At 30.1% G+C, this 13,775-nt stretch overlaps 1 long non-coding RNA gene across 1 annotated transcript in view; it reads left to right on the top strand.

The window, feature by feature from the left end:
• The window catches only part of LOC146995416 (uncharacterized), a 70,751-nt gene extending 60,836 nt beyond the window's left edge, over positions 1–9,915 (top strand). The window contains exon 3 of the long non-coding RNA XR_015043214.1: positions 9,508–9,915. This is a non-coding gene — a long non-coding RNA (uncharacterized LOC146995416). The remainder of the gene's footprint in view (positions 1–9,507) is intronic.
• The last annotated feature ends 3,860 nt before the right edge of the window (positions 9,916–13,775 follow it).

Below are 13,775 nucleotides of genomic sequence, written 5' to 3'. Positions count from 1 at the left end.
TTATAAATCAAACAACAAAAAGTACAGAAAATGTTGATACATACAGAAATTAGCGAAAAGCAGTTTTTTATATTCATAAAATAAACCTAAATACTTACCTGAATATTAAATTTGAAAACAGCATATCTTTAGAATTTCCGATTCACACTGGCGCGCTGGAGGTAAAATTTTTTTTTTTTTTTTTTTGTACAGCTCGCTTTGAAATCGTTGAGTTTGTTAATCAAATCTTCGTTAAAGTTTTACAAAGTATGAAATGGCTAATAAAACAAATTCCAAACTTGGACTTCCAGATGCCCGTATTCGTGTGTATTATTCAAATTTTTATGGCTCTAAGTACCGTTGTTTTATCACAGGGCCAGAAACACGCATACATTTATACAGATTTTTCATCAATTCTTTAAATATAATGCAGGGTCCTAACATTTGACGACAACAATCTGAAAAGAGATACGCCGTTTAGAGTGATTCAACGCAAAACAACAAAACGAAATTATAATAGCCCTTCTGGGTTAACACCCTTTGGGCTAAAAAAATAAGAGAAATGTAAAAAAACATAATAGTGACATAAAAAGAAGCTAACATATAGCTGTGGCACCACAAAACATCACACTGTAATACATACCGGGTTGCTACAAATGTAAAATGTATAAAACGGATAAAAATGTGTGATGCGACCCCTTACGACAATTTTTAACTCGTTTGTCAAATATGTGAAAATCCTCTAAAGACGATTACAGTGTTGCTTGATGTACTCTGGTAATAAAGTATAAATACATGAAGCATAAATCTAAACTGAAAAAATGGTTACATTTTGAAGTTCTTTCCTGGTGAATTATATATGAAGCATAAATCGGAGCTGAAAACATAGTTCCATTTCAGACTCTTTTCTGGTGAAACATAAACACCATTTGACTTGGCTTTATAAGTCCTTGTCTAGACTTTGTCTATTCTACCACAGCCAAATAACATCCTGCGATCAGGTTCCGTTACATTAGATTCTTTAATGCGGCAAACAATTTAAAGATCTATAATGCAATAGAGATTTCATTGTGGAGGATAATCTGAGGGAGCTTGGCTTGTATCCGTGCTGCGCATTTCGACAAAATATAAAGCGTTTAAACAATAATTCTGTTCAGCCGCTGGGGGCGGAGCCCGAGAAAATTCACTGGTAGTATTATTTACTCAGCTACTGATAAAACTTCTTGAGTTAAAGAAAAGTACATAAAATACCAAAAATGCTTTAATTTTCTATACTGGCACTTGAATATAAAGATATTCAAAAATATTCCAAGAAATGTGCCGCAATAACACCCACTGAAATTGTCCATTCTTGTTTAACAAGGATGTAAAGATGTGAATATTCCTGTACAATCTTCAAGGTCCATATATTCTTCTTTATGAAGTATCTTTAGAATATACTAGTACCGACACTCCTACACATGCCGGCCAACTCAAGAAGAAGAATGATTTAGCCTGTCATAGGACATCAGAGAAATATATATTTATCAATGCTTCGATGCATAGTAGTATGTATCGCCTTCATGAAATGCTTCATGCTATATTAATCATTCCATTTTTGATAACCATAAAAGTTCCTTCGTATGTCTGTAGATGGATGAAAGGCAGATCATTGTTCTTTTCCAACACGCCTTGTCATTCTGCAAATAATCATTCATCTTGGAAAGTTGCTTTACGATAATGCAACCTGTTTTCTGAGGATTTGACTGAGAACGAAAATTTGTACATCGATTTCAATTAAATGGGATTTATGGAACTGCACGTTCCATACTTTAAACCATTTAAGAAAATTACATATGAATATGGAGTTCTGTTATTAAAATTAAAAGTTATTAAAAGTGAAAATTAAAAGTTATGTTATTAAAATTAAAACTGATTTAGTTAGTCTAACATTTCCCGCACTGCATGTTTTTACTTGGATTATTTATACGATGGAAAACCAAGATTTATATTTTAGTGATAAAAATCGCTTCGTATTTTCACCCTTCCTTTATACATTATGTTTAGTATTTTTAATATATTTATTAAGTATACAGGTTTTGTTTGTAAAATATTTTATCTATTCTTTACCTTTGCAATAAAATTTAATAATATTAAGAAAAATCTTTGAGATTTAATTATATATTTACATATTAAATATTACATATTAGTGAGTTCTGAGCCTGAGAATTGTTATTGAAAGAGTTTTGTTTGAAAAAAATACTGGAAGCATTAGTTTAGTATTCGACTAACCACGATCAATATTTACATAGCCACCGCATGCAGCAAATGAAATGTGAATCTACATGGAGTGTAATTGAATCATACCAATACATTTTAAGACATCCTTGAGTTACAGGTACAAGTTCTATTGACACTTTGATCTCTTAGTGAAGGACTGAAGATCTCATCTGGGTAACTATACCCTGCTATAAGAATCAGATTCATAATATTAGAAATCATTTTTATTAGTTGTTTCGTGGTTCACCCTTGATTAACTTAGATTACCAAACTTAAGTATAAGATGATATTTATCATTATTTTGGTTCCAAGAATGTAACATGAGCAAAATGTTATAATACAGATAAATGGCTGGATTTCTTAATGTCAAAAGCTTAGCTACCAAAAGTAAGAAAAAATAGTGAAACAGCTGTCGCAATATTTCCTTATTTTGGTTCTGTATATGTAGTAGACGTTGTTTCTTATGGGTTGGCGTAGTTTGGTTTCTATCATTTTAGTTTTAGTTTGGTTTGTTTCATTTTTAATTCTGCATATTAACATTGAAATCAGTATATAATGCATCATTAGGTTTATTTATATGAACAAGAACATGGCTATTTCTCAAAATTCACGGCCCACCAGCGGCCGAGCGGTAAAGTCGCTGAACACTGGTAGTTCGGTCCGAGGTTCGAATCCCGCGAACGGGCTGGCTGCATGGGCGTTTTCGTGGTTTTCCCCATGTGTAACGTGTATACGAGCCAGTTTCCCTTAGAACGTCCTCCACGAAGGCATCCCTCCTCTTAGGAAGATAGCCCTAGTGTGCTTTGCCATAATTAAATACACACACACACACACTCTCAAAATTCACATCTATATAAATGAGAGCGAGTTTCAGTGCGTCAAAAACAGAAAGGTGTTTGGTGAAATAGCAGGAGATACGAATAGATAAGGAGCTGTTTGAAAACAAACGTATTTTAAAGCAAATATTTAATGACTGGTATATATTTATATATTCTAATGGGCTAAAAAAAGTATATCCCGAAAAACATCAAAATTTTTCATAGACTCAATAGACTAGTTCAAACGGGTCATGGTCCTTCTGCAACTGTAATAAATATAAAAATGACATAAAAATGGCATTCAAATTAATACTAGAATGTTTAGAAAATTTTAGTCAAAAGAGGAATGATCATATAATAAAACAATTCTCAATTCCAAGCACTGAAACATTTGATCTGAATTAAAGATAAAGATCGGGTACATCTTCCGATGAAGAATATTTTATTTTCTGTTGAATGGAACTACTGTCGAGCCTCTTTTGATAATTATTTGACGTGTGAGATGTCAAATTGCTGAAGATTTAAACGACAATAAGTTTTCTTACAATTAAATAAGATGTCTGGAATGTAACAGTATGACCATGTTTTTCTACCTAGGGTCCTGGATCAGTTGTTAATGGAATTATGGGTCGTTTTCGTGTATGAATATTCAAGCAAGTAATATGCCACTGTATGCATACAATAATATAAGATCTGGTTAAATTTTCCAAAAGATGAAGAATCCAAAACATCCCATTTGTGACAAGGGAAAATATATTCTAAAAATAAAATAATAAAATATTACCTTATATCCTTGATGACAGAGATCATCTGACTGACTTTGAACTTATGGGAAAATTTAAGAAAAAGCATAAAGTAGTAAACCAAAGCTTTTAATCATCTTTATTTTTCAATAGATATAAAGTAATAGCACAGGAAATTATTACATAGAATTTACATAGATTTAAGTACCTATAAGATAAACTGAGGTTACGAAAAATGATGAAATTTGCAGAAAATATTAATCTTTCTTTTTCTATACTCTCATTTTAAGGGGGTGTCAGACATTTGTCACTGAAAATATAATTCAGATTACAACTAACATAATCAAAAGCTAAGTGTAATTTTAAGCGACTAAATAAATCTTGTCTTCTTTGCTTCCCAAAAGAGTGCATTGTATACTTGTTTATCATATAAAATAAGCAATTTTATCCTTCATTCCTCTTACATCTTAAGCTTTTATCCATTTGTATCCACCGTGTAAGTAAAATCCAGCTAATGATACAAGCAAAATCATTTCTTCAGAACTGCGTATTTCTCGGGTCCTTTTTATACGTAGCTACTGATACAACTATTTTTCTCTTTCGTCTTAATGAACGTTTTGCCTTTAAGAGTTCCCCAATTTCCTGGCCGGGAATTTTCAACGTATTTCATTAATATTTTCAAATATCGTTTATTCATGAAATCAAAAACCTGGTTTAAAGGTAAAATTTAAAGGTGTACATTATATTTTCATTTCGATAAGTATGCATCGCTTGCATATTTAAAAAAATTAAAGATGAAACATTTTCATGAATGGAGTTGAAATTTTTTGTTTCAAACTTACAAAGTCAATTCTTGTGCTTAAGCACGTAAATACTGACTTTTTAGCAAGAATAATGCAGTGTACTTTTATCAGAGTTCTATAAAGGAAAAAATAATCATACTTTATTTTTACAAAACACAATGAAATAGATTGAAAAAATACAATGTGCCTATAATACATACGCATTTTGTTTCGAAATGTTCGGCAAAGCAAATCTTTTAAAAATAGAGAATCTAAAACTTATGCATATCTGGTTATGCAAAAGTTTGGTAGCTATAAAGGAATTGATTCTTCTACAATTTGCAGCATTTAATCGAAAAAAAATTTCAATTTAAAGGAGGTAAAATATTGTATTTTTACACGCTTAATTATAAATACTTGTATTAATTTATATTTATATTGTTGCTCTGTAAATGCTAAATTGGAAGGAATCTAAATAAATTAAAAAAAAACCCGAAAAACTGCAGTATATAAAATTCTGAAGAATATAAATAAGAGAAATCAAAACATATCTTTGGGAGAAATTCAAAAAATATAAAATGTTTTCAGAACGATTTTTGTTTTTCTGTCTATATTACATTTAATATCCTGCCATTTCTAAAGGAAGATACAGTAAAAAAACAACGAACAGTCAGTAAAATCGTCAGAAACTGCCGTCGATGAAAAAAAAAAGTCTGAAATAAAAAAATATCACGTGGACAGCACATTATTTGTACAGTATATTAAATTATAAGAATTTTTGCTGCACTTTATTTAAGCTTATTTCCTCGAATTTCATTAGGTATGCATTTCTCAATTAATCATTTCTCACTCCGCGGCAATACAAAAAGCTCAAAACATCTTCATTAAAAATTGTAAAAATTTTTTTAAATTAAAATTAGACACAAAAACCGAAAATTTTGCCAACGGGCAGAACGTCAAAAATCTCAATGCACGAAAATGCATTGAGATTAGTTACTTTCAGTCTCACTGGATAGAATGACACTCAAGTTAGAGCAACAACTGATTTAATTCACTATACTACTAAGTGTTTCAAATGTAAACAATTTCGCGCCACATTAGGCTTAGCTGCAGTCAACATTTTAAATTGTTCACAATTCTGCAACTATTGCATGCAGATTAACTAAAGGCACAAAATTCTTAAGCGGAATATGAGCACAACATAATTCAATCACTTTTAAAGTAAAAAAATGCGCAATTTACCAACGTATATAAAAAAAAAAAAAAAAAAAAAAAGCAGAGTTCACCAAGCCGGGTAAGAGGATGGATATATTATATGTACACCCATCCTCTTATCCTTCCTTTACTTCGTGCAAAGAAGTAAAAGATCCATTTGTTTCTGTTTAATTTTTATTTAATTGTAAATTTCTATTTAAAATTAAAGTGCATTATATTTCGATGAAAAAAATTAAAGGACAAATTAATTGATACATTACATTTTCTTTATTTAATGCAATAAATTAATAAAAAATCAGAAAAAATTAAAAAAGCAGAAAAACATATTTACTCATTTTTTCTACTTATGCATTTATAAAAACAGTATTTGAAACCGATGTATTGCACACGTTTGACTCTTACTTACGTTTACCGAGAAAGCGGTAAACGAAATCCATAAATCTGATACTGTGAGAAATGTTTCAGTTAATTACGATTAAGTGGAAAAAAATTGCAGTGTTTTACCCTAGGGTATTTCGTTAATGGGAACGTAAAAAAAATAATTTTAATGTTTTATTTCAATCTTCTTTTTTATCTCATGCCAAGTACACTAAAAAATAATTAATTCTTTCAAAAGAAATTATTTCTTAAAAATTAAAGAAACCTGCTCTACAAAACAAAGACAAATAATTAGAATTACGTAAACACTTATTTTAGAATGAAGATTAATAGAATGTATGTACGGTTTACTGCAGCTGAAAGGCATACATTTAAATTCTTATTGAAAAGAAATGAATTGAGAAAACTTGTTTTGGATGCAATGAATACAAATAAAAGTCGAATGTCTCGAATTCTTTCTTCAAAAGTTATTAGAATTCAACAAAAATGGTACTTAAGTATGGTAATAGAAGCAAGATTTCCTAATGAAAGGATAATTAAAACATAGTTCAACGAAATTAATACATTTTGATTAGTTTTGGAATTTTATTTTTAACCTTATTGAATATTTTAAAATCATTAATTTTTGTGGTCGTTCTTTCCCTTTCGTCTTATTTAAGCATCGTAACTTGATGTATATTAAAGTCTTTTGTATAATTATTAATTCTCATAATTTGTATTTTCATTTCATATACGCTGTCTATCACTGAAGATTTCTTGTTTGTTAGGAATATTTAAAAAAATACTTTGTGAAAGCTTAATTTATAATTTCTCTGTGAAAAACTGGACCTAAAGGTTTGAATTATTAGTCCAAAGGGGCTTTGTCCCTGAAGGACTATTGTTTTCCTTTTGCGATTTTGCGTTGAATCACCATAAATGTCGGTTTCACTTTTCAAACTTTTCAAACGCCACCAAACGTTAGAGTCCAGCATTATATTTGAAGAAATTAAATAATAAAAATATGCATAAATGCATGTATATTTCTCGCATTTTGATAAAACAACGGTACATAGAGCCATCGAATTTTGAATGACATAATACTCCTACGAATATGGGCATGTGGAAGACCAAACTTGAAATTTGGAATTTGTTTTATTATCGACTTCATATTTTCTAAAACTTAACGAATTTTTGATTAACAAACTCAAGGATTTTAAAGCGAGTAATGGCAACACTCTACGGGGAGAAAAAAGACCTTTTTATCTCCAGCGCTCGGAACTGTGTATCGGAAATTTTAAAAATTTATTTATTTTAAAATTATTTTGCGATATTACTATTGAACTGAATTTTATGGTTTAACCCTTTGCAGCACAGTGTGTCCGATCTGGACACACCTAAAAATTTCCTTCTGTACGCACAGAAAAATTGAATAAAAAAGGATTTATAGGTTACTCTGAACCTTTTTTATTTATAATAGATGGCAGCTCAGCAGAAACCAGTCCATATATTTTAGCCATGTTTAGTTTTTTAAGACCCTCATTTTTCAAAGAAATCTTCCAGATTTTTTTAGGGTATAAAAGGAATTGTTTGAAAAGAAATTTCTATGTTATTTTTTTATTTCTATGTTATATTTATTTCTATGTTATCTTATTCTTAGTTTAAAAATTTTACCTTGAAGTATTGCCTAAAATCAAACGGCGAACTCTAGGCGTGCCCAGACCGGGCTCACCGATAATGTAGGACGACTGATAGTCTGTATTCTTTGTTTCTCCGTATTTCATCGGTCAGTTCATTGACAACAATGCTCGTTTCAGCACTCTTTTCGAAGCTCTGTTCAATCAGTGTGCCACTTTGGGCACACCCACAGAATTAAAACGATAAGTGCCACCTTCACAAAATTTTACTTGTGTACTCCTCTAGGCCTAATTAGACTGCCTACCTTTTTTTTTTATCAGATCTCCGACTTTAAAAGGTAGCGTGTCGGAAAGGGTTAACTGCAAAGAGCATGATATTTAATAAATTAAGGTAACACAGAAAACGTTCAGAAAACGCCCCTTTGGACGTAATTTAAAATCTGAAACCTTTCAGATTTTGTTTTTCATATTCTATTAAAGTGTCCAAATAAAACATTCGGATTCACTCCTCAATATTCATCTTAGCTATGTATTACGAAATACATAGTTTTTAACACGTATTACATAATTTTATGAAAAGAGCTAAGAGAAAACGCAAGATTTAAATTTTTATATGAAATCGATACAGCAAAATTTAATTATAATTCTAGTATTTTTAGTAAACAAAATATTCACTATGAATATGTTGTATATTTTTGTTGCTTTATGTAATAGAAATAGAAATCCTTTCATATTGGTGTACGCAAAATCACGGAGCTATTTAAGAATGAATTTACGGAGTTGGGTCATTTACCTATACTTGCTAGCACGAGAAATTTAAAATATTTTCAATATATTTAAAAGTATAAACTAAAAGATTAAAATTTTTCTAGCTTTTGATATTTTCTAGTTAAGCAGCTGATTATTAAACTTGCTAAATTGGCCTTGAAAATGTTAATGATGCATAGTTCTGAGAATTTGGATAAAAACCTTATGATTTTTATACATTTTCAATGGATAATAAGTAATTTACTGGATGCAAGTTTTTCTCTGTGGGGGCCTTATGAAATGTTAAAACTTTTTTGAGTTACTTTATAGTTATGTTTATGTTTTTTTGAGTAGTTTATGTTTTTTTGAGTTATTTTACAGCGACGAATTTTTTATATCATTTGGTATCTCAATTTGAGAAGCCAAATGATATAAATAACTTGAAAATTAATTTTTTGTAATTATTTTAAAGTTTAAATTAATATTGGAAGGATATATGACTAGAATAAGAAAAAGTTCAACTTTTAGCCGCAAACATCCCAATAAGTTTTGAACATAAAAACAAAATGTGATGTAGGATACATTAGAAACAGATCCAAGGTAATATTTATTTTGTATGTATGGTTATGATTCGAATATGTAGTATTATTGCCTTGTTAGATTAATTACAAAGGATAGCAAAAAGGAGATAAAATTTTCATTGAAATAAACTGCCTTGTCATGAAACTTTGTATAAAAAATAACAATAATAATAATAATCGACAGCAGTGGTATTGAGTAATTGTACGTCTGACTTCCACTATATTAGTTAATGTTATTTTTAAACAATTTATTAGTTTTAAACAGTTCATTGCCCTGTACAGAGGGTGTTTACACATTTTAGAACGATTTCGGAGCCGTTTAATTAGTGTTTAATATGTAAAGATCATTTTTGTAACTCTTCAACCTGATAGCCTTTTTTTCTGCACCATAGGTCTGCAAAATGATTTCCACGATAGAAGTGCATTTCGTAAAATTTCTACGGATATTGACTTCTATTCCTCTAACACTCCTTTCCACAGTCCATCAATAGAGGAAGCTCTTCAGAGGAGCTCACATCAACAGAGGAGTTGCTTTCGAGACGTTTAAGAGGAGCTCTGCTTAGGAAGAGTTCTTTTTACTGAGACACAATAGTCTAGCAGAATTGAAAAATCAGGGTATTTTGCAGGACTACCTTGAAGATATATATGCTATGCTTATATCAGTCTTCACTTCATTTTTTTCAAGGAATGCAGTGGTGCTTTTCAAAGTATATCTTGTTGGTTTATCTTCATAAAGTTTCACTATTTTAAAGATATTGGAATGATGAAATAGAATTTCTTTTGTAAATATTGGACATAAAACTTTCTCTTGATAGTACGTTGTGTTTATTTTAAAATTTTTTTCATTTTTTTACTTTTTAACTTTTAATTAACTTTTAATTTAAAAATTACTGCCAAAAAATTTTATGACAATTATAAATTCCTTACAGAAACTTTTTTTTGCATTTACGGAACCAGTTCTGTACGCTTTTTTCCCTTCGTTTCCGATAATAAATAGATATTTTTTATTGCAATCATTTAGGTAAGTCGATGCTTCATCGAGAATCACCATGCATTTCCATTTATCTCTAGCTAAACATGTTTCATACAAGGTTCTACAAATTGTTCTGCTTTGAACCCATATGTCGGGAAAACTGACGAACAATATGCTTTTTAGCTTTTCTAAACTGCAAATCTGGGTTTATTATTTTACTTATTGTTGCTACCTGATATATTTAAAGATTTTCAACTAACTTCTGCTTAAGCGGATTTTGTCTTCTTAAGATTTAACTTTAGAAACATTAAACACACTACGTACCTTCTTCAGGTATCCGTTTGAAGGCTTCGTTCCGTTTAGAAGAAGGGGTTGACGGTTTTCCCTTTTTTGATTAATAATGTTCCATTTCGCACTAAGAAATTTTAATGGCACGAATTTGGCAACGTTTTTAAATTACGGCAAAGGAACGCTTCCCTTTTTACGGCGCAAAAACGCATCCTTCAATGCGCAGTTTGTTGACGTATAGTATTTCGAGCAACGAATGAATTGAAAAGCAGCGGATGATATTTCTCATTTCAAATAATAAGACGGCGTCGGAAGCTTTTATTCCAATTTTTTTTCTAATTACATATAGAAATTGCTGTAAAAATGTATAAACATCCTCTGTAGAATATTTGAATACAATTTTATTTGAAATTTTTTAATCATTTTTAAGTTCAAATTTAAAATAAGCTAGTAGTTAAAGACTGTGCAATTCAAATTAACGCGATGTTGGCTCCCAATATAGCCGACGTAGATATTCAAATATCGGCAACTGTAATGCAAGGCTGAAGACAACAGATCTCATCTGAGATAGCAGCAAATTAGTAACATGGCCTCTAGAAGCAGAATACGCACTGTTTTAGAATCTAAAAACTTCAATTTAAATACACGCGAGCTATTTTGCTTACTGGCATAAAACCGGCATGAAGAACTGACAGTAATGCTCTAAATCATAATAACCGGCTAATTAAAATAATGTGATACAAGTCATTAAGTAGAGGGCTACAGATTAATCTTTGGAGTCTTGAATCAAAATATAACTTCCAGTTTTTATTATGAAGATATTTGAAGGTATGAGAACATTTCGTTTGCGAAATCAAGTATATTACAATGTTTCTATTTTGGGAAAATTCATATATTTTAATGGGGAGCATCAATAAGCTTTCCAAACTAAATAAATTGTATAATGCTAATAATCAGTCGAGTATTCAGTCCACATAATTATTTTGAAGTTAATATCGGAAGGTTTTAATTTTGCAAGTTTAAATTAATATTGGAATACTTTACGTTTGAATGCTGGAAAAAGGTACTTTCTAACTTTTAAAGTAGTATCAGGTGATTTTAATTAAAATTTACAAAAAAAGATGAACGCAGTAAATGAATGCGAAAGTAAAAATTTCAGAATTAAAAAAGCAATAACTGAAACTTTCAAAATTGCACCAGCTCATCTGTAAGACGCTTTTTATTTAAATGTTCAGCCCAGTTTTTAATGAAAAATTCAAACAGTAAATTATTTTCTTTTATCTAATTTAATAAAGATGAAAGATAAAAGCTTTATAAAGATGCTTATAAGCATGCAAATCCATTCCTAAATCACAATAAGTTCAGTAAAATTCACATTCTTATTATTAAATCACAATTCACCAAGGGAAAAAATGTAGCTTTTTGGTAAAAATAGTTTCATTTTTCGTGATCAAATATTTTATTTAAATAACGAGCTTACTTTTATAAAATAAAATCTGACTTAAAAGGCTTTTGTCAAAGTTCATTTTAGCAAACAGCTGCTATACGAATAACATCTCAACTCCCTCGACAGTATAACATTTCTTATTAAAATATTTAACATAGATTTTGAGTATTTAGAAATTTAAATATAAGAAGGATTAACTATTTTGCTTGTATGAAAGTGCTGTAAAGAAACATGAAAATAAAATTTAAATATTTTAGTACAGAAACTGCAGCAAAATTTATCTCCCTTCACTGTCAGATTTTCATGCTGAGCATTCTTTTCGTATTCTTATTACAGTCTATTTTCTGCATGAGGAACAATTATGCAGATAAGGTGCAGTAAATACCTGAGAATAGCATAATGTACTTACCTTTAAAATGCTATTTAAAAAAGAGAAGACTATGACGCATTTTTTTTTCTTGTCCTCCTAACTCGTAAAGACCGTGCCGTAAAATGCTCGAAAGATGCATTTATCATTCTAAACGACTTTTCTAGGCTAACTGGTTCCACACAAAGCAGATGATCTCAGATTTTACTGTTTCGGCGTTCTTTGTTGCTCATTTACTTTATGCTAGCCGACTCGCTCGTCAAATCGGGTTGAGTTGTTTGCTTTCCGCTTTGTTTAGGAAGAAATTACGGAGAACGTAGTTCTTCCGAGCTAAAGGATTGGACAAGTTTCTTAAAGATGGTTTACAGGTGTTATTTTGGGGGCTATATCTAATCTGAAATTCTAAAATGGTATGAGAAAAATTGTTTTCAAATAAAGATGCGCAATGTTTGGGCTACTTTAGCTTGTAATTCATTAACGTACTTGCATAAACTGAACGTTGTTATTTCTGCCATATTTGTAACAGTTACTAAATTTTACTGGTGAAGGAGCTACAGTTGAATGCATATTTTTATTTTATCGACAGACATTAAGAATATTATTTTATTGTCACAAGACTATATATAGCGTTTACTAATGAAAAATATTATTAAAACTTGTTTTATACATCTTCCAAGAAAAATTGGAAGAAATGTCTTTCAATGAAAGTACAGTACTTTTCAGAACTACAGCAGCCTGCTCTTCTCCCTTTCTCTAGTACTTGTAGGTAGTGTTTCTGAGGCACATGATTTGCGTGTATCTAGACCTAAGCGAAGTACGCATCTTAATGGATGCTTCCTTCATGGTGTTGCGTTTTGCATAGTTAGCAGTGTGTTAACTATATTTGCCTCAAATTATCTTTTAGAAGCAACTTTGCAGATAGAGTAACATCGAGATCAAATCTATCAAAACATAAAAAGCTTAAAATACCGCTTCCAACACGTTTTTTCATAAGCTATTTATGCCCATAAGTATATGAATATTATGTAAACTCGCTTTAGAAGGGTTTCTAGAGCTAGGCATGAGATATTAAAAGTTAACTATAGCCGAAGATGATACAGGATGATAGTCCCGCTCTATTACTTTTTTTAATGAATCTTCATCAATTTTAAATTTCATAAAATGTCCTATGACTATTTAATTTTCTGCTCTGTTGGTAAATTAGGAACTGAATAGGGTATTCATTGGCCTGGTAAACCATATCTAGATTTAACCTACTGATAAGTGAAATGCTAAGAAGAAAAATGTATATATATGTATAATTTAACAAAATTGTTTCATAAGAATACATAGTAAAATTAATTTAAACTTCAATAATTTTGTTGCGCCATTGATGCAAGGAATGAAATTTAAATTTAACAAACATTATTTATTTGTAAAAAGCAAATTTTAATTATTGCTGGGAACTAATCTACAATATCCTTTAAATTCTGAGAGCATATGTAAATAAGCGCAGGTATAAAAATCCATTAATAAATATAATACTCCAAAAAATTTAATCCTAAGAAATTAAAAAATGCATAAATGAATAATTGTTGAGGAGGAA

The sequence above is a fragment of the Stegodyphus dumicola genome, chromosome 9 (assembly GCF_044657685.1).
Source record: "Stegodyphus dumicola isolate Sdum_Otavi_A_Nest chromosome 9, ASM4465768v1".
Classification (NCBI taxonomy): domain Eukaryota; kingdom Metazoa; phylum Arthropoda; class Arachnida; order Araneae; family Eresidae; genus Stegodyphus; species Stegodyphus dumicola.
The sequence above is the reverse complement of the archived record's forward strand: the minus strand, read 5'-3'. Positions and strand labels throughout refer to the sequence as shown.